The sequence below is a fragment of the Notothenia rossii genome, assembly GCF_949606895.1.
Source record: "Notothenia rossii genome assembly, chromosome: 5".
NCBI classification, from domain to species: domain Eukaryota; kingdom Metazoa; phylum Chordata; class Actinopteri; order Perciformes; family Nototheniidae; genus Notothenia; species Notothenia rossii.
The window spans coordinates 48796537-48815819 of NC_136903.1; the positions used below are offsets into that span (position 1 = coordinate 48796537).

The 19283-nt window shown below is 42.1% G+C and overlaps 1 pseudogene across 1 annotated transcript; it reads right to left on the reverse strand.

The window, feature by feature from the left end:
- Positions 1-7666: 7666 nt before the first annotated feature.
- LOC307038827 (putative nuclease HARBI1) lies at positions 7667-13510 on the reverse strand (annotated as a pseudogene). Its single transcript has 2 exons — positions 12650-13510; positions 7667-7765 (listed from the first exon to the last, which is right to left on the reverse strand). The product of its transcript is annotated as a putative nuclease HARBI1 (transcript).
- Between the last annotated feature and the right edge of the window lie 5773 nt (positions 13511-19283).

The following is a 19283-nucleotide window of genomic DNA, read 5'->3' on the forward strand; positions in this document are numbered from 1 at the left end:
TCTACTCCTTTACCTCCCACCTTTCTTCAGTGTCCGGGAGAACCTACTATGCCATTTGGAACATGGCTAAAAATGTTCGAAAACTATCTGCTAGTGATCGACGTGGAAGGAGCCAAGTGGCCGTATACCCGTATACGTGCAACGCTGCTACACAGCGTCGGAACCGAAGCACAGAGGATATTCTACACATTGACTGAAACGGGAACTACATACAACCATGCCGTGGCTGCACTACGGGCGCATTTCGTGCCGAAGGTAAACGTAATTGCGGAGAGACACAGGTTCCGCCAACGAGCCCAGAGACATGATGAAACAATTGCACAGTACGTCTCTGCGCTACGTGAAATGCTCGTTTTTTGTGAATTTGGAAATGCAGAACAGGATATGCTGCGTGATCAGATCGTGGAAAAAGCCTACAGTGGACGCATACGTGAACGCTTGCTGCTAGAAGACAAACTGACACTGGATAAAGCCATTCAGATTGCAAATCAGGTGGAAATGGCGGCGCGCAACGTGGCCGAGTTCTCCAACAGTGAAGTGCCTGTGAGAGAGATCAGCGCGCCAAAATGGGAACAAAAACGTCCCGCTGCAAGTAAACAAAGGCAAGGTGAGAGAAAGTCTGAGCAAGCACGAAGATGTTACAGATGTGATTCAGATAAACATATGGCCAATTCCACACAATGCCCTGCTACAAACAAAATATGCAAATCCTGTGGAAAAACTGGGCATTTTGCCAAAGTGTGTCGTTCAGAACAAAAACGTGAAGTGAGGGAGGTCGTTATTCCAGAACTGACTGTTTTATTGCTGAATAATTCTGCCCCAAAAGAGAAGAAAATAATGTGCACTGTAGATTTGGGACTTTCTCCTGCTAACCAGTCATTTGAGATGATAGTAGATACTGGTTCTTCAGTGTCACTGCTGCCGGCTCATGTGTACGAGACCTATTTCAGTCACATACCACTGAAACCTACAAAGGTTCCTCTAGTCACATACTCAAGACAGAGAATCCCAGTACTAGGGAAACTGCATTTACGTGCATTCCATGACGGAAATACTGCCTCAGCTACCCTTTTCATTGTGAAGTCAGGTTCAATACTGCTGGGCCTGGACCTGTTTGAGGCACTGGAAATGGTCATCATGAGAAACAGAGTGGTACTGAAGTCAGAGCACACAGTCAGAGAGATAACAACCCCACCTGCAACTCCTACTACACCGACACCTACTGCATCTGCACCTGTTAATACAGTTTTACCTATGGGCTGTGTTAGGAACGTAGTACACAAAGTAAGAGTGAAAGATGAGGTGAAGCCTGTGCAGCAGAAATTGAGAAGGCTTCCATTCTCAGTCAGAGATGCTGTTTCTGCAGAGTTAAAGCGCCTTCTTGATGCTGACATCATTGAAAAAATAGATGCCTCTCCCTGGGTATCACCGATCGTTGTGACTCAACGAAAGAACTCATCTAAAATAAGGATGTGTACAGACCTCAGGGAGCCTAACAAGGCCGTCATAATGGATTGCTACCCCATTCCACACATGGAGGAGCTCTTCTCAGAACTCAGAGGAGCTACCATATTCTCAACCCTCGACCTGGCTAATGCATACTACCAGCTTCCACTGCATGAGGACAGCAGAGATCTGACTGCTTTCATTACTCACAAGGGACTTTTCAGGTACAAGCGAGTTTGCTATGGGCTAGCATCAGCACCCTCAGCATTTCAGAAGATGATGTCCATGGTGCTGAAAGATTTACCTGGAGTGCAGGCATATCTGGATGATATCATCATTTACTCCTCATGCCGTGCTGAGCATGAAACCCGCCTGAAAGCAGTACTGTACCGACTGCAGGAAGCTGGACTAAGTCTCAACACAGATAAATGCAAATTCTACCAGGACAAACTAACGTATCTAGGACACAGCATAAGCAAGGAAGGTCTGCTGCCAAATGATGACCACATTGCAGCTATTCGGGATGCTCCATCACCCAGTGATCCAGTGACTCTCAGGTCTTTTCTTGGCCTAACATCGTGTTACTCCAAGTTCATACAGAACTATGCAACTGTGGTGGAACCAATGAGAGATGTGCTACGCAGAGCTACATTCACATGGACTGATGAGGCACAGAGTAGTTTTCAGCAGGTTAAACTACTCATCACAGACAGTTCATCACTCGCTCTTTTGGACCCGTCACGGCCCACCATAGTGTCTACAGATACCTCAGACACGGAACCAGAGATGGTTGCTGCTGTCTCTGCCCTGCTGACTGCTGTTCCCTCGTCTGACTTCACATATGCCTGCACTTCCTGTCCAGAGTTACGTCAGCTACGCAACTACATGACAGACGGGTGGCCAGCTTCATCCAAAGGCCTGCCTGCTAACATGTTGCCGTACTACCAGGTGAGAAATGAACTTTCTGCACATGAACAACTCATTCTGAGAGGGAGTCACAGGTTAGTTGTTCCAGTAAAGCTACACTCACACATGGTATCCTTAGCACACGAGAGCCACCAAGGCATTGTACGCACAACAGAGACTCAGAGACTTGTATTGGTGGCCTAAAATGGATGCACTGGTACAATCGGTTATCGCCGCCTGTGTGTCCTGCCAGATGAATGATAAAACAGCTAAAACTAACCCTGCACCTATGACACCAGTCCCTCTGCCTCAGGGGCCATGGCAAAAGCTTGCCCTCGACATCGTGGGCCCATTTGAGACTGGTCCGGTGGACTGTAAGTTTGCTATTACTATGACTGACTACTATTCAAAATGGCCAGAAGTGTGTTTTGCCCCAAGATGCACTACTGCAACAGTGATCACCTTCATGAGATCAGTGTTCAGCCAAAAAGGGAACCCTGTGTCTGTGGTGACAGATAACGGTCCACAATTCACATCCTCAGAACTCGCCTTTTTCCTAGAAGAAAGAGACATCCAACACATCAGGACTACAATCTACCATCCAGAAGGAAATGGAGCGGTGGAGAGGCTAAATAGAGTGCTGAAGGAAAGCATTCTCACGGCACAGAGAGAGAACGCTCCGTGGAAAGCTCACGTTGCTGAGTTTCTTCAGGTCTACAGAGCTACACCTCACGCCACTACAGGGACATCTCCGTTCCAGCTCATGTATGGAAGAAAAATGCGAACCAAACTCTCAATCCTGCCACAGCTTACGGATACTCAGGATCAGGAACTGAGAGACAGAGTGGAAAAGAAACAGTGGCACATGAAAACATATTCTGATGCAAAAAGAAATGCCAAGATTCCCAAAATACATCCGGGAAGCCTGGTGCGTGTGAGAAACCCGCTGCATGTCAAAAAGGGAAAGCCAAAGTTCAGTGAGCCTCTGAAAGTGACCAAGCAGAAAGGACCTCACAGTTACACACTTGATAATGGAAAAACCTGGGATGCTTCACACCTGTCGGTGCTTCCAGAAACATTCACTCCTCCATCAGAAGAAGTGAGGCCTGCTGAGCCAGCTACAGTGCATGGTGCTCAGAGCAGGAACCAGCGAATCAGAAAGCAGCCTGTTTGGATTGAGGACTATGTCACTTAAACTGTGGTTGAATTAATGTTTGAAAATGTTCTGCATATTGTGATATGTGAAGTTATTATCATTACAGATGGTTTCATGGTTACTACGTAAGTGTCTGTTTAAAATGCTAATGTTATGCATGCTGTTCAAGGGGAGAAGTAACTCTTTTTAAGAAGGGGGGAAATGTTGTGTTCTAATATACTCCTGCCAATAGGGGGCGCAGTGTAACCAGAGTATACATACAATGTTGAGAGAAGAAGAGTAAGCCCGGGAGTTGATGCTGTGGCAGTTAAGCATGACGAACAGTAAAGAGTTGAGTACCCGTATCCTCTGTCCCTTGTTTCATTAATTTCTTTCTACTAATACACAACACCTGTCTGCCGCTAACACGCCTGTTCACTCTCCTCTCCGCTTCTCTCTACTGCGCTCTCGACTATTCTTCTGTGTTTCTCTCCCTGCATCGCTCACTCGTCTCTTTCGCCCCCTTTCGGCGGCGGTTAAAATAGAATCGTCCCGTCAAAATTATAGGTTCGGGTCCGTATAGGTCGGCGTCTGGGTCCGGATCCGGACCGCGGTCCGCCTGTTGCCGACCCCTGTCATATGGTAGGCCTATAGCTAATTCATCTGGGTCAAAACGTGTTGTGCCCACATGCAAAGGTTGTAAACTCTGGGTTTATCCCTGTGTTGTATTATAGTAATAGCAAACAGCAACGTTCAACTCCTTTAATGCTATATTGCAAGTTCAATAAGAAGCTACAGGGACGTTAATCTACGTCGGTAATATTAACTTTATTTAATACAAGATTTACATCATACAACCCTTGTAGTATAATATTTAAAAAATGATGAATTACAGCAAACATGTGCAATATATCCATTATTACAGCTCCGTGGGATGGCAGTAAGGCAATATGGGTCCGTTGTTATTGTGCATCCATGGGTAAAGATAAACGCATGTAGTGCTGAACATGTCACATGAACGTGCCGGGCGGCGCGGTCCCGTGGGTCAGATGCGCGTTCATAATGCAGAGGGAAATAACTCTCAGAATAACGTTATTAGCACATTTTTACAACTTGAGGAATTAATGTTTTTAATAAGTGTTCATACTGGGTAGTTTATTTAATCTAAAAAAAATTATTCAACAAATTACAGACCACTCTTTCCCCATGTTAGTCAATGGGAAAAAGTGTTTCCGGGCCTGGCAACCAAACGGAAGTGTAGTAGCGCCGTTTGGCCACCAGGAATATTTTCATCTGAGTCCGGCGCACTTCCTGGGGGCTTGGAGCAAACGCTTGAAGGGCAACCATGGCAACCATGCGCAGGAAGTATTCTTCACTGCTTTTGTGGCTACAGCGTCACTTACAGGCCTGGCCAACCCGGTATCACGGCGAGAGGTGAACATGTGATGATTTACCATGCTGGGAGCATACTTGCCAACCTTGAGACCTCAGAAATCGGGAGCATTTCAAAACCACAGCGGGGGGGGGCTGTATTATGAATCTGTATTAGATTAACATTAACATGCTTATTGTAGTTGTAAGTGCACTGTCTTGATGGAGCAAGCATATGTGTGGGCTGGACCTGTATTATACAGGAAAGGAGTGAGCAGAGGGTAGAGTTGTCGATTCTTGTTCTGTTTTCTGTGACTATCTGCCTCACCCTCTCAGACTTTCAGTTGCGCGCGCTACTAAAGAGACGCGCTACCATGGAAACCAAACAATGGTGTAGCTGTATTAAAGTCCGAGTGGAAACAGTCGTGACTCGTGAGTACATCTGATTTTATCAGAAATCAAGAGAAATGGGGGAGAAATATAACCCCTGGAGGAAACCGGGAGAGGGCAGTGAAATCGGGAGTCTCCCGCAAAAATCGGTAGGGTTGGCAAGTATGGCTTGGAGACGTGAAGATGTCACGATTTCGTCCCTTCAAATGTGACAGTTACACGGTATTTTTAACCCATGTTAACCAGTGGAGAAATAACCGGAAATGCCAAGCAAATGCTACCCCGACGTAATGATTTATTTTTTAATACTCACACTCGATTACGCCGATTTTCTTGTTTCCCCCGCTGGTCGACACCTCTTTTAGCAGAAACAAAGGCTACATTAATGTATTAAATCGATGTTAATCCATGCGTGTGGATCATAAGTGTGGATGTGGAATTAACGGACGTGACGTTGTGCGATTGAGTTGCCAGGCAACAGCTTCGGTTCATGTTAATTTACAAACTCTTCAACTACAACCGTAGTTATATTTAAAAACATGTTAGAAGGCCTCACAAAATACTTCAATGCAAATTAAAATGTAAATGTGAAGGAATGTGTGTAGAACAAAATACATCGGTGATAAACGAAACCGGAAACTGACTAGGCAAGATCCTCAGCTCGATGATTGGATGATTTAGCCGCAATGCATGCTGGGATTTGGTGTTTATGTGATGTTAAATCTGAAAACGTTTTTTTAAAATAAAATAATACTTTATTCCGAGTATGCTTGCTTTTCTCTTTGAAAGTCATCATATAACGGCATTGTAATACACGGTTCGGCTGCATTAAATATTACAGATCTGCCGTAGTTCTCGATTTATAGAGCCCTGCTGAGAAGACTTCTAGACAAACAGGAAGAACTGCCGCCAAAACTGAAAATGTGACGTGGATCATAAATATATAATCAATTAAACAACATCTTACATTTCTTTTCACACAATACGTGTCCTTGCAGTATCAACACTAATTCGGCTGACTTTTATATTTGATCCAATTGGTAGATAGGCTTTATTTACACCATAACGGTGCAGAGCTGATAGAAAGGGACACCTGGTGGTTGAAACACGTTATTGAATTGTATTATTTATTATTAGATATTATATTATATATATATAGACTCTGATAAACTTCACAGCGGGCGGAACTTGTCACAAAGTCCGCGAAAATAAAGCCCACCCATTTAGAGGGAATATTTATGATTGGTCAATTGTGCTATCATTTGACATTACTCTCTCGTTGAGTTACTATAGCGGGCCCTCTGTGAATTTACAGCAGGACCACCAATCAGCTCCTGTCTTCACAGTGACTTGCAGAGATGGCTCAAGGAGCTTCTTTCATTTAACCCTTCACATTCAAACAGAAACTGAACAGGCAGATTCGAAGGATTTATTTCTCTGGAAATGTTATTTTAAATACAATTAAATCAAGTTATTTTGATAAAACTAATGAAAAATATAAAATATAATAAATATATATATCTTTTTTTAATGTTTTAAAATATAATTTTTTAGAATATCTTAGGCCCTCTGAGAGGGCCTAGCGGGCCCTGACGGTTCGCCACTGAAAATAGGCCACCACAAACGTGACCAAAAAATGAAAAATAAAATTGATTTGCCATGAAGGCTAAAAATTGTGTATTATTTCAGTTAACAAACTTTGCCATCTTATTTATATTAAAACATATTTAAAAATAAATTGTACAGTACATGTTGCTCTGGTAATCCACTGAAAATCCACCCCTCTGGCCCAGGGCCCAGGAGTTCAAAACTTTTAATCCCTATCTGATCAAATCAGATTTGGATTTTGGGGAGTTTAAAACCGAATAACAGGATTAGGATCACTTTGATATCCGATCAGATCAGGACATTAAATCCAAGCTTTAATCTGGATCAAATCTTCAAAATTGGTAGTTAAAACCGACAACACAGAATTGGGATCAGTTTGATCCCAAAAAACTGGATTATCCTGATCCCACCAGAGGGGTGGATTTCCAGTGGATTACCAGAGCAACATGTACTGTACAATTTATTTTAAAATATGTTTCAATTTAAATAAGATGGCAACATTTGTTAACTGAAATAATACACCATGTTTAGCCTTCATGGGAAATACATTTTATTTTTTCCATTTTTGCTCACATTTGTGGTGGCCTATTTTGTTTTCAACTAAATGTTGATGACATAAATGTTTATGCTTATAAAAGTATCACAGCAAAGAATTGTCAATCACAAATGTGATTTAGATTAAAGAAAAAATATCTTCAACAAAAAAAAGTCCATCATCTGTCATCACCTTTCAAAAGTAATTGCGGACAATAGCATCTCGCCTTGCCCCACCACTCAGTCTCTCATTTAGAGGGAAATCCATAGGTGGGCCTAGATTATCAGCAGGTGCGAGGGGCTCTGGGGGATCATCGATGTCAGAGAGGGGGACTCTGCGATGGACAGCGATATTGTGTTGAGTTCAACGGGCTGCTACAGCATCACACAGCATCCGCTGCACGGACCACTATTGCGGTAAGCATGTTGTAACTTCCGGTTGTTGTTGTTGTTGTTGTTGTTGTTGTTGTTGTCATCTCCGGGTATCCCGTGTGCCTGTTCTGTTGCTGATAGCCTATTATCTTAAACTTAATCGATCGTTTTAAAACTCTTGATCACGGCAACTGCCTGACGTTTTAATCACACGTTACCACAGCTTAAGAACTCACAACTCTCCTTCTCTTAGCGACTGTAACTCCACAGTTGCCTACACTCTTTTCGGGTTTGCTAACGGTAGCTACTTTAGCTTGATAGCTAGCCATGGCTCTTTCCCCACCTTCGGGTGCTATTTCCTGCTCTAACTGTCTCATGTTTGGTTACTTCCCTACCTCCTTTACTGGTACCGATACATGTGTTAAATGTAGTATAGTTGTTAGGTTGGAGGCGGGAATCATAGCCATAGAAGCCCGGCTCCGCATCTTAGAAAGTAACTCAGCTACAGTAAAGCCCATGTTAGCCGGTGCGGACCGGCAAAAGGTAGCTCCTCTTAGCCGTCCCCCGGCAACTCCCGAGCAGCAGGGAGATTGGGTGACTGTTCAGAAGGGGCATAACGCGAAACCTGCAGGTCCCCACCAACCCGTTCATGTATCTAACAGATATTCCCCACTCAGCGAGACACCCGCTGAGAAGCCAACTCTGGTTATTGGTAGCTCTATTTTGAGACACGTGAATTTAGAGACCGAAGCCTCCACAATCACATGCATTCCGGGGGCCAGAGCGGGCGACGTTGAGGCGCATCTTAAACTGCTGGCTAAAAATAAACGTAAATACAGTAGGATTGTTATTCACGTCGGTGGTAATGATGTTCGTTTATGCCAATCAGAATGCACCAAACTTAATGTGGCGTCGGTGTGTAGTTATGCTAAAACAATGTCGGACACCGTAATGTTCTCCGGTCCCCTCACCAATCTGATCAAGGATGACTAGTATAGCCGCATGTCATCATTTCAGCGCTGGTTGTCTTGGTGGTGCCCAGCAAACAATGTGGGCTTCGTAAATAATTGGACAGCCTTCTGGGGAAAACCTGGTCTGATTAAGAGAGACGGCATTCATCCTACTTTGGAAGGTGCAAATCTAATTTCTGTAAACATTTCAGGGCTTTGTGGACTTAATCCATGACAAACTGGAGTTGAGACCAGGAGGCAGAGTCGCAGTCTTAACACGATTCTCTGCGTTCTCTCCTAGGCAGTCATCCATAGGAATCCCGAACCCAATAAAATACCCAATATTAACGGTGTGTGTGTCTGCCCAAGGACAATTTAAGGTAAAACCTAATAGAGGTGTCATACATAATAACCTAATAAAAGTAAATGTAACAACTACTACAGTGCAACAAAACAGGAAGATTAAATGTGGTCTCTTAAAACATAAGATCTCTAGCATCTAAAGCAATATTGGTAAATGATTTAATATCAGATTATAATATTGATATATGCTGTCTCACTGAAACTTGGTTGAGACATGAAGAATATGTCAGCATAAATGATGCCACTCCACCCAGCCATATCAATACTCATATTGCCCGACGCACGGGCCGAGGAGGTGGAGTTGCAGCAACCTTTGACTCAAGTTTACTTATCAATACTAAACAAAAATTAAATTATACCTCCTTTGAAAGCCTCGTTTTTAGTCTTACGCATCCGACCTGGAAAACTTTGCAGCCAATCTTATTTGTTACAGTGTACCGTGCACCAGGTCCTTATTCAGAATTCTTATCAGAATTCTCTGAGTTTTTATCAGCTTTGGTACTTAAAACAGATAAAGTAATTATCGTAGGTGACTTTAATATTTTGCATTTAACTCTATATTAGATTATGTTGGTTTCTGTCAGAGTGTAAATAAACCAACCCACTGCTATAATCACACTCTCAACCTTGTTCTGACTTATGGTATTGAAATTGAGCAACTTTAGTCGAACTGCATAATCCTGCTTTATCCGACCATTTCTTAGTAACTTTTGAAGTACTGTTACTAGACTACAAAGCATTAGTCAAAAGCTCCTGCAGCAGAAACCTATCTGTTAGTGCTATAGCCAAATTTAAAGAAGAGATTCCACCAATACTTAACTCGATAGCATGTCTGCATGTAAGGGAGGAAACTTATACAAAATGTACACCACCCCAAATTGATCATGTTGTTGATAGTGCTACAGATGCGCTGCGAATAAAATTAGACTCTGTTGCTCCTTTGAAAAGGAAGAAAATAAAACAACATAGATTAGCTCCATGGCATAATGCCGAAACCCGCAAAATAAAACAAAAGTCGAGACAACTTGAAAGGATATGGCGTTCCACTAAACTTGAAGAATCTCGTTTAATTTGGCATATTACTCTCAATGAATATAAGAAAGCACTGCGTAAAGCGAGAGCAGCCAACTACTCTTCATTAATAGATGAGAATAAGAATAATGCAAGATTTCTTTTCAGCACTGTAGCCAGGCTGACAGAGAGCCACAGCTCGATTGAGCCTTCTATTCCCATAGCACTCAGTAGTAATGATTTTATGTGCTTTTTTAACGATAGAATTTAACAAAATTAATGACCTCTTGCCTTTGACCAGTATAGTATTATCAACAGCTCCCGGAAACGTAAGTTCTAATATTACACTAGATAGTAAACTAGAATGCTTTTCAGCCATAAACCTTGAATAATTAAATTAAATTATCTTCTAAACCATCAACGTGTATCTTAGACCCGATTCCAACTAAGCTGTTAAAATAAGTTTTTCCATTAATTAGCACCTCTTTATTAAATATTATGAATATGTCTTTATTATCCAGCTATGTTCCACAATCATTCAAAGTAGCAGCGATAAAACCGCTTCTTAAAAAGCACAACTTCGATCCAGAGGTTTTAGCCAACTATAGACCTATTTCTAATCTTCCGTTCCTCTCAAAAATTCTTGAGAAAAAAGTCGCAAAACAGCTGTGTGATTACTTAAAAAACTATGATTTATTCGAAGATTTTCAGTCTGGCTTTAGAACACATCATAGCACAGAGACAGCTCTGGTTAAAGTCACAAATGACATTCTAATAGCCTCAGACAAGGGACTTGTCTCTATTCTTGTTTTGCTCGATCTCAGTGCTGCATTTGATACTATCGACCATGATATCCTATTGCAAAGACTAGAGCACTTAGTTGGCATACAGGGAACTGCTTTAGGCTGGTTTAGGTCCTATCTATCTGAACGCTCTCAGTTTGTACGTTACAATGATGAATCTTCCACGCAAACCAAAGTTAGCCATGGAGTGCCACAGGGCTCAGTGCTCGGACCTATTTTGTTCACATTATATATGCTTCCGTTAGGCAATATTATAAGGAATCATTCTGTAAACTTTCATTGTTATGCGGATGATACTCAACTATATTTATCAATCAAGCCTGATGAAATTAATCATCTAAATAAAATTCAAGACTGCCTCAAGGACTTAAAAACGTGGATGACCTTACATTTTTTTATGTTAAACACGACCAAAACTGAAGTTATTGTACTTGGCCCGAAGAATCTACGAAACAAATTATCTAAAGATATACTAACTATGGATGGCATTCATTTGGCCTCCAGTGAGACTGTAAAGAATCTTGGTGTTATATTTGATCAGGATTTATCCTTTAACGCCCACATAAAATCAATTTCAAGGACCGCCTACTTCCATCTACGTAACATTGCAAAAATCAGGCATATCTTGCCTCAAAACGATCAGAGAAACTAGTCCATGCATTTGTTACTTCAAGGCTGGATTATTGTAACTCCTTATTATCAGGGTGTACCAAGAAGTCAGTCAAGTCGCTTCAGCTGATTCAAAATGCTGCAGCTCGTGGACTAACCAGAGTTAGGAAAAGGGACCACATTACTCCTGTTCTGGCTGCCTCACACTGGCTCCCTATAGAACACAGGATAGAATTTAAAATTCTTCTTCTCGCCTACAAAGCCCTTAATGGGCAGGCGCCATCTTACCTTAAATAACTCATTATACCCTACTGTCCTACTAGGGCATTGCGTTCCAAGAATGCAGGGTTGTTGGTTGTTCCTAGAGTCTCTAAAAGTACAATGGGAGCCAGAGTCTTTTCTTATCAAGCTCCACTTTTGTGGAATCAGCTTCCAGTTTGTGTTCGGACGGCAGACACCCTATCCGTTTTTAAGAGTCCGCTTAAGACCTTCCTTTTTGATAAAGCTTATAGTTAGGGCTGATTAGATTCAGCCCCTAGTTTTGCTGATATGGGCTTAGTTTGTCGGGGGACATCTTACTTCTTCCTTCTCTCTGTCTATACCTGTGTACTCTCATGTTCCGATTAACCCAGCTTCCCCAAATGTCTTTCTTTTTGGTGTCTATATACGCCGGGATCCGGACTCGTGGATGATCCTGCGGTCCTGTGTCATGGATCGCGAGTCCTGGATCTTGAGTCGTGGCTGTGGTCCTGGATCATAAGTCCTGGATGGATATCCTCGTGGATTCATCTTCCTATTATACACACATGCATTTCCAAACATTTGGACTACCTATGTTGCAAATGTATTATCTTTTCAATTTACACACGGCATCTATTGTACGTCTGTCCGTCCTGGGAGAGGGATCCCTCCTCTGTTGCTCTCCCTGAGGTTTCTCCCATTTTTCCCTTTAAACTGTGGGGTTTTCTCCGGAACTTTTTCCTTGTACGATGTGAGGGTCTAAGGACAGAGGGTGTCGTATTGTCATACTGATATTCTGTACAAACTGTGATGTCCACTGAGACAAATGTAACATTTGTGATATGGGGCTATATAAATAAACATTGATTGATTGATTGATTGATTGATTGATTGTGTAGCACAATACAAGCCAGTGTTATTTGGTCTGCTCCTTGGGGTTCCACTCTCAGATAGTTGAGGCATGCAAAACGCCTCTTCAGTAGTCCATTCAAGCGCTCAATGGCACACCTTGTTCTTCCATGGGCGTTGTTGTAGCGCATCTGTGAGGGAGTGTTGGCCGTGGGAAAAGGTGTCATCACCCATGGTAGGAGTGGGTAGGCACTGTCGGCTAATATAACTCCATCCGTCCTGTTGGTTTGGAATTCAGTGAACAACCGGCTCTCTCTGAAGATACGTGCATCATGGACTGACCCAGGCCATCTCACAACAAAGTTGGTGATGGCAAGGTCAGCATCTCCCACAAGTTGCACATTGATGCTGTGCCTCCTTTTCCTGTTGACATATTCCCACTCCCTCTGACAAGGTGCTTGAATATGTACATGGGTGCAGTCGATCACCCCAATGGTGTTGGGCATGTCTCCCAGAAGAAAAAACTTCTGCTTCACTTTGGCAATCTGGCCATCAGTGGTAAAAGTCACAAAGTGATCCAGCAGGCGAGCCAGTGCATCAGACACAGCTGTCACCACTTCACCCACTGTTGTCCTGTGGACTCCCATAATGTCAGCTATGACCTCATAGAATGTTCCACATGCGTAAAAGCGCAGGGCAATGAGGACCTGTTCCTCTACAGTCAGAGCATGACTCCGCAAGGTTCAGCACAGCAGTTGTGGCCTGACCAGATCAGCAATGTAGTTGATGTCATCAAGTACAAATTGAAAACGATTGTAAAGTTCTTCTGTTGTGTAATGTTGGAGAGGTTTGGGGCGCTCGGTGTGGACCCTTTGGCGGTAACCTCTCCTTCCAGCATGGAAGATGTGAACAATCCCTGCCATGACTGTGTTCTGACTGTTGTTTCAGTCAGTAGGCCTACATCAGTCTCTGAACAACAAGTAATTGCAAATACACACCTGGAATGCATATCCAGATTGGTTCGGGCCTGTGGTTAATGATGTAATTAATAGCAAGGCCAGACCTATAAAACTAATTGCTGACCTGACCAAACCATTGAGTTGGAAAGATGGACAAAAAAAAGGGCCTAATTTTACATCTGCTGAGACCCATGCACTGCTGCAGGGTGTAAGGAACAATTATGACTCCATAGTTGGTAGCTTTAACAGAGAGGGTGGAGCGACTAAAGTAAAGAGGGGAATATGGATGGAAGTTACAGACAATGTGATGCCACAGGATCTGGACACAAGAGGACGGTGGACCAAGTGAGGTTGAGGTGGAAGAATTTGAAGCAGCAAGCTACCAAAGACCACAGCCAGGCTAAAAACCCACAGACGGGTAACAAAGCATATAAAAGGGGACAATACACAGATGTGGTACTTGACATCATTGGTGGTCAGCAGTCTCAATCATTACATGGAATACCAAACGTTGTACTGGATGGTGAGTCGCAGGTATGTGTGATTTTATCCGTGTCCCTATAGAACTACAATTATTATTTTGTATAATTGTTATTTTCATAGTACTACAATGGCTATATGTCTTATATAGCATCCTAGTACTACAATTTTCCAGGAGCTTGCATGCTTGTGATCATCTTATTAAGGGGTTTAAAGTATATTAATAAACTTTCATTTCAGGTCGTCAATGCACCTGATGTGACACACACCATTCAAGACGAGGTCCTCCTGACCCATGTGGATCCAGAAGCTGGACCTTCAGCCAGGCCCGATGACACACTGCAATAGCCACCTCTAAAGAGAAATTGCAAGCGCACCAGAAAACCAGAGCAGAGGGATGATGCCTACGAGACTCTATTGAGCCTTGAAACGGAGAGGGCAGAGATGCAGATCCGTCTGGCCGAAGAACAAATACAGCTGTGCCGGCTTCAGCAAACTGAAACCTCACTGAGAATTCAGCTCCTCAAAGCACGCCTGGATGATCCAGCTGCCTTTGAATTAATGTTTTATTGTTGTTACCCTAGTGGGAGTATTTTTTTAAATTACAATTTAATTGTGATTTGATGTCCTTTATGTATTTAAAAATATAATTACACATTATAGATGTCTCTGCAATGTGGTCTCTTGTCTTCCTTGTATTATTTTTCATGTCCACTAGATGGCGATCGGTAGGATTAAAGCACTGATATTCAAGATCTAGTCATCTTGAAAAATCGTAATCTGGATCAGGCTGATCCTATCCTGAATTGCTTTGAACTCCAGGGACAAAATTTGGCCGACTTGTCTGATCCTGGATCACAAAAAATGTGATTTCAAAATCTGATCGGATCTGATTGAGATTAAAAGTTTTGAACTCCTGGGCCCAGGATTTAGTCATCTTGAAAAATCGTAATCTGGATCAGGCTGATCCTATCCTGAATAGAGAGGCGAAGTCCCGCCCATCTACTTCCGACCCATGGGACCCCCGTTTGAATTATGCCACGAATGACACATATGATGTTTGTCAAATTAAAAGAACATTTTGCGAGTAAAAAAAAAAAAAATGTGTCATAAAACTGTGAAGTTACACATTTTTTTATGTGAAACCGCTCAGTGAACTACAGGTCTCTGGTCTCGCACAATACGTGTCACCATCACAAAGATGGCCGTCACGTTAGCAAATTTCACCTGTTTCTTTCAGAATGAGGCAAAAAAGTATAAAACGAGGTGTAAATCACTACAAGTCTGGGCATGTTGAGAGCTGTACATACACGAAAGGGGAGTTAGTCGGTTCTGTAAGACCCAGCATGCGGGACCGGCTTTACAAGGTTTCAGTGAGTAATATGAGTGCAATGTTTAATGTTAATCTCAGCTAGCTAACATTAGCTAACAAGGTACACTAACGTGTTTTGTTTTAGCAACTCGTTTTCTCCTTAAGAACTTTGTGGTCTCTGTGTATGCTGTGGATAACATTAGGGTTCACAAGAACAAGATACACTCCCGTCTTTTGTTTTAGTTGCTCTTCAGATTGAAGCGGACAGTTTTATATTGACTATATGTGTGATCTCCTTTTACATCTCGTTGTGTCATTTGAGTTTATTTGCTGTGTGTAGATTCAAGGATTTTGGTTATCTTGTCAATTTGTTTGGTTATCTAGGCACAGCTGTGTGTGACTCCTTCTGGTACACTGGTATGTGTTTTCCTAATGTAGAGAGAATTGATTAATTAATAAACTACACACTGACTCTAGATCCTGACCAAATCCTTTTTTGTTGATCAAATGTTTTTCAAAAATGTATTGTATATTATATAACAGCTGCACTTACTGACCGGAGTCCGACCGACCGGAGTCTCTGCTACTGTGGACCACGAAGGAGGCGATCATCATCCCCATCCCCAAATACCCTGCATGGCATGGAAATCTCCTCCTCCTGGAACAATTCTACACCCAGCATATGCTCCCTCTGTTGGCCAGTAGAGAGGAGGACATTTAAATAAACATACTCTTAACACCCTCGGACTCTGCGTTGTGTTTCGTATGTGTGATGGGGTGTTATGCAGAGGGGAGGAAAACAGGACACAGCAGATTAGGATTGTGGTGGAGATGCTGAGCAGTTATTTAATTGTTGCATGTAATTATTATTATACTGCGTGCTTCTTAGTTATTCCATCTTTTGCTGTAACATGGATCTGTATGTAACTCTATATTTACTTGTTATCTACCACACTTCCTTCTACATCATACACCATCATTATACATGATGGTGTATATAGGATATATATATATTTGTATACATATCTGTAAATTGTATAATTTTATTTTTCGTATTTGGGATTTCTCTTTTGTCCACTCAAATACACTTGGCCCTTTCTCTTTTCCATGTGGAAAGTGGCAGCTGCATATTCTGCTTTTCTCATCTGGCTCCCTGTCTGCTCGTCTACAATGAGAAAATTATATAATGAATTACAAATAATCATTTAAACCTGTTATTACCAATATTTCACAAATTCTACATGTAAACTTAAGAGCACATCTGTATGTTGAGTATGTCAACTTTGCTTGGTTCATCTTACTGGGGGGGGGGGGGGGGGGGGCAGCTACATGGATGTCGGTGCAGTCCACAATAAGTTTGCAGTTGAAGGCAGAATGAATTTATTATTGACTCAGAATGAAGCACAACTTCATGTCATACATTACATTGACTTTATTTGTAATTTTGTAAAAACATATGAGCATTGATTAGCAAGCAGGACCAGCAGGAACAGAGAATGGTGATGGATGGAGCCGGGAAGAGAGAAGAATAAAGAAAACAGATCAACTTTATTATCAGATATTAAAAATTCAATTTCAAAACAAGTTGCCGCTCCTACAGTTTTCTAGTATGGAAAGATGATTTCACATGACCAATGCAAAATATCACACTCAATACATGTGTGTCTCTGGGGGGTGCATTGTGCCTTTGATGTATATAAATAATATACCATAACCAAATACTATTACGTACAGTGGAAATCAGGTTGCCAGAACAGGTCAGTCCAGTGTGCATGTTCCTCAGGGTCTCAGCAGTTACAGGTGAGGTAAAGAAAATAAAAGAGAAAAAGGTCAGTAACAACACTTTAAAGTAACAACACTGAATGATTATCTCTTTTAATAATTTGCTGTCAGTAATCACTCAACTACTGTCTTTCCAACAAACAGATTGACTCACTCTCACTATCATCACAATGAAACACGTACAGAAGAATGTCATGCAAAGCTGCCTGCCTTCCCTCGACTCTCCCTGAACTGCCTGATATTTTAATGTTCAATGTTAACCATTTGTGCAGATAGCATGAAGTAGAAAAGATCCCCGATGCTAATGTGGCGTTAGCCTACCTCCCGCCCCCTTAGCACCTGGTGGAGGGGGTGATAGGCTACTCTTCAAATGTTTCACAAAATACTTACCATCATGACTACTCTTACTGTTTAACATTTTGGTTTACTTCATATTACGGCTAATACAAATGACAAGGCTAAGTAATGTAACGCATACATGCCAACCTTTCCAAATCCAAAAGAGGTAGGCTTGCACGCGGCAAATGTGCTCGCCCAAATTAGGTAATCAGAAGAAATGGAACCCCAGTAATCACATGTATAAACCATGTATTTAAAATATATTGCATAATTTTATGCATTTTTCCGAAAAAGTGGTAGTTTGGTAAACAGTGACATCAACGACATGTCTGGTCTGTAAAATGCCCGAAAAGTAAAAGAATTGGAGATAAATATCCCAAAGTCTCCACATTTTATTATATTTTTAATGTGTTTCTGGTCCTCTTTTAGTTGAGACAGTGTAGATGAAGGATGTGTCAGGATGTGGAACTCTTGTGTGAACATTGGATAAAGCCAGTTTCATATTCTTGTTTCATGTTGATGGCATATTAGAGTCAAAGGTTTGCACAGAGCAAAATATCTTTGTGTTGGGCGATATATCAGAAAATACTGCATTAAAAAAATCATTTCCTGCATTTTTCTACTGATAAAGTGTGATATAAATAATGTACAGGCTTTCAGATTGCTGTAGTTCACTAAACAGAGACATTAACGACATGTTTGGTGTTGAAAATGTCAGAAAAAGTGAAAGAACGTGAGATAAATATCCCCAAATCTCAAAATTGTATTATATTTTGTGTGTGTTTGTGGTCCTTTTTCAGTTGAGACACTGTAGGATGCTTCCGGAAAACACCAAACACTGGATGTCTTTCAGTCGCCAACATGTGTTTTCGAGACACTGATATTAACGGGGAAATCCTGTAGGACTCAAATGCCTCGTCGGGGGTAACGCTGCCTTTCCCGCAGCATTACCCCTTACCCCCGGTCTGCACATTGTTTCTCTTTCAGAAACACAGAGGACTGTTTGTATGATGCGATCACAGACACGCTGCAAACGGTGTCCACCAAAAGTCGAGTCCAGTGTCTATGGAGTGTCATTTTTATTTGTTATAGTTTGGGAAGATTGAAAATCGGTAGGGAATTAAAAGGGTGTAGTAGAAGGACTTTACATTTAGTTAAAGACAGGACTATGTAATTCAGTCAAGAGAAGACACAAGAGAATAAACGAAAGACAATTGCATAATGGGTGATGTAACTTTAATGACAGATATAATATGAGGTCATTGGCACTCAGACTAGGGATCGTTTTGTGATCATGGGGAATGAGCCTTGTACAGGGAAAAAATAAATAAAACAGATATAATGTATCTTGTGTGCATTATTGTAATGCATAGAGTCTGCGTTGTGGCTGAGGTAAAGTGTCAGTGGGGGGGGCGAGCCTTGTTGATGAGGCCGGTAGCGGAGGGGAAGAAACTGTTCAGGTGGCGAGAGGTTCTGGTCCTGATGAAAAGAGGTTCTGGTCCTGATGGAGAGAGGTTCTGATGGAGAGAGGTTCTGGTCCTGATGGAGAGAGGTTCTGGTCCTGATGGAGAGAGGTCCTGATGGAGAGAGGTGTTGGTCCTGATGGAGAGAGGTTCTGGTCCTGATGGAGAGAGGTCCTGATGGAGAGAGGTGTTGGTCCTGATGGAGAGAGTTTCTGGTCCTGATGGAGAGAGGTCCTGATGGAGAGAGGTGTTGGTCCTGATGGAGAGAGGTTCTGGTCCTGATGGAGAGATGTTCTGGTCCTGATGGAGAGAGGTTCTGATGGAGAGAGGTTCTGGTCCTGATGGAGAGAGGTTTTGGTCC